The sequence below is a fragment of the Anopheles stephensi genome, unplaced genomic scaffold, assembly GCF_013141755.1.
Source record: "Anopheles stephensi strain Indian unplaced genomic scaffold, UCI_ANSTEP_V1.0 ucontig188, whole genome shotgun sequence".
Taxonomy (NCBI): Eukaryota; Metazoa; Arthropoda; class Insecta; order Diptera; family Culicidae; genus Anopheles; species Anopheles stephensi.
In genome coordinates, this window is record NW_023405111.1 from 19,411 (window position 1) to 22,500 (window position 3,090).

General features: G+C 52.7%; 2 non-coding genes across 2 annotated transcripts in view; both read left to right on the plus strand.

Annotated features, from left to right (window-relative positions):
- The first annotated feature begins 2,104 nt into the window (after nt 1–2,104).
- LOC118515784 lies at nt 2,105–2,262 on the plus strand. Its single transcript, XR_004907407.1, has one exon. It is a non-coding gene; the product is annotated as a 5.8S ribosomal RNA (ribosomal RNA).
- A 470-nt stretch (nt 2,263–2,732) lies between these two features.
- LOC118515782 overlaps nt 2,733–3,090 on the plus strand; it is a 4,266-nt gene continuing 3,908 nt past the window's right edge. The window contains exon 1 of the ribosomal RNA XR_004907405.1: nt 2,733–3,090. This exon is cut by the window's right edge and continues 3,908 nt beyond it. This is a non-coding gene — a ribosomal RNA (large subunit ribosomal RNA).

Genomic DNA, 3,090 nt, shown 5'->3' on the forward strand with positions numbered 1-3,090 from the left:
CTCCGCCATCAGCTGAAGAAATTCTTCGCCGACGGTTAAGGCGGAACCAGCGTCAGCAGGAGTATCGGCGGCAATTGCGGGCCGGTACAATCCGGCCAGTGCGTTCGGGCCAACTGCGTCGGAGAAGGCAGCCGCCAGCGGAGGAGGAGCTTGAACGCCGACGTGCAAACCGGCGCGAACGAGAACGTCAAAGACGTCATGCCCGCAATGCGGTTGCCGACCGCCATCGCGAAGTGCTGTCGGCCGACGAAGAAGCCGCCATAACGGAGGCCGAGACAGCCACACGCTAGCTTGATGGAGCATACGCCTTTGGTCGCTTGCGTTGGTGGACGAGAGCGAGAGCGTACTCGAGCAGGCGTGTGCTTTAGTATTTACTTACTGTCTTGGTGAAGCGTCTCTTTTAGTATTGGCTTGGTAGCAAAGGCGCGTTAGGTGTTTATATGTCGTGATGAGTAATAAATGTTTTTGTTTGTACAGTCATGTTTGATCAGGAGGAGCACGGGCTCCTAACATTATAGTAGGTCTCAACGTGCAAAAACACCGGCAGCCACACCCGTGCAGGGAATGCTGTCGGTATTGGTGCGGTGTTTGCGTTTATTAATGTTAATGTTTCTTTGTTTACCATTAATAAAACTAAACACACTGTATTTAAAAAAAAAAAAAAAGAAGTGGAGCTTGCGGCTTAATTTGACTCAACACGGGAAAACTTACCAGGTCCGAACTTATCGAGGTAAGACAGATTAAGAGCTCTTTCTCAAATTTAAGGGTAGTGGTGCATGGCCGTTCTTAGTTCGTGGAATGATTTGTCTGGTTAATTCCGATAACGAACGCGACTCAAACAAGCTAACTAGAACGCTGTCAGCAGTGTGCCTCCGGGCGCACCTGACGTTACGGGGCGGCGGCGCCTTCGCGGGCGGTCGTCGCACTAGTTTGCCCTGCTTAGCGGGACAACTTGTGTTTAGCAAGGTGAGAGTGAGCGATAACAGGTCCGTGATGCCCTTAGATGTTCTGGGCTGCACGCGTGCTACAATGTGGGCAGCAGCGTGTTCTCGCCAATAGGCGCCCCCATTCCGAGAGGAACGGGAAATCACCCAAATGCTCATTTAGTTGGGATTGGGGACTGCAACGGTCCCCATGAACCTGGAATTTCTAGTAAGTGCTAGTCATTAGCTAGCGCTGATTACGTCCCTGCCCTTTGTACACACCGCCCGTCGCTACTACCGATGGATTATTTAGTGAGGTCTCTGGAGGCATACCTTCCGCGGTTCCTTCGTGAGCTGCAGTTGGCACGGCCGAAGTTGACCGAACTTGATGATTTAGAGGAAGTAAAAGTCGTAACAAGGTTTCCGTAGGTGAACCTGCGGAAGGATCATTACCGATCAAACAAGTCCGGGAGTGAGGTTGCCAAACGCATCGTCGGCATCACATGCTGACGCGCACGCTACAACCACAAGATGGTGTAGCACACTTGGTAGAGTTGAGCGAAAGCAACTCTTTCAAAGGGATACACATACCACTGACTCGGCGCAGGTCAGTAAAGACGCACACTTTGGCAGTACCGGGTACCTTATACACTGACTGATTGTCGTGTCACAAAGGGGTGATCGACAGTCGCACTTTGGCGTGCTCGGCTCCGCAACCGTCGGGGCCGTGGGCGCCTGCAGTGTGGTACTAGGGAACCAGAGTTGTGTGTTGGTTTGTGTATAATGGACATATCATTACCCATCAAACAAGTCCGAGAGTGAGGTTGCCAAACGCATCGTCGGCACAATATGCTGACGCGCACGCTACAACCACAAGATGGTGTAGCACACTTGGTAGAGTTGAGCGAAAGCAACTCTTTCAAAGGGATACACATACCACTGCCTCGGCGAAGGTCAGTAAAGATGCACACTTTGGTAGTACCGGGTACCTTATACACTGACTGATTGTCGTGTCACAAAGGGGTGATCGACAGTCGCACTTTGGCGTGCTCGGCTCCGCATCCGTCGGGGCCGTGGGCGCCTGCAGTGTGGTACTAGGGAACCAGAGTTGTGTGTTGGTATGTGTATAATGGATGGATGGACTTCGGTTCCATTCATCAACTAGTTCGGTGTGTACGTTAAACCCTAGGCAGGGGATCACTCGGCTCATGGATCGATGAAGACCGCAGCTAAATGCGCGTCAGAATGTGAACTGCAGGACACATGAACATCGACACGTTGAACGCATATGGCGCATCGGACGACTCAACCCGACCGATGCACACATCCTTGAGTGCCTACCAAGTTATCTCAACACTCTAACCAAACTGACCGTCCTGACCCCATCATAGGGGGGTAGGCTGTCGCAGCATGGCGTGCTCGGATCCGCATCCTTGTCGGGACCGTGGGCGCTGAAAGTGAGAGTGCTAACACAGAGAGACATACGAGGTATGGTACACAAACCTAAACACACACACACACATGTGAGCATGGGTGAAGAGCGAGCGCGCGTCAAGTCGCACGGTTCGACCTCTAGTATCAACCAACGGATGTATCCACCACAGCATATAAGGTTATCACCAATTGCACGGGGACTTCCACCGGTTGGCTCGGGTCGAGTAACACTTGCGGCCCAACGCGCTCGTATCTTTCCTCGCATCCAGTTGCAGTCGCGAGACGTGCTCACGCCGTGTGGGTGAGTGAGGTTAGCACGACAGGGGTGATTTATCACCGCTTCTCCCGTCGCATCATTGTGACAGTGGAGTCTGTAGGCCTCAAGTGATGTGTGACGACCCTCAGAATTTAAGCATATTAATAAGAGGAGGAAGAGAAACCAACCGGGATTCCCTGAGTAGCTGCGAGCGAAACGGGAAGAGCTCAGCACGTAGGGACGACGAGGGGGCCTCGTCTGTCCGATGCCGTGTACTGGACCGGTCCGTTATCTGCTACGCACGGTGCAAACAGTTCAAGTCTAACTTGAAGGTGGCCCATTATCCCACAGAGGGTGATAGGCCCGTAGAACGGCACAGGACTGTGGTGGCAGACGGCCGGCTCCATGGAGTCGTGTTGCTTGATAGTGCAGCACTAAGTGGGAGGTAAACTCCTTCTAAAGCTAAATACCGCCATG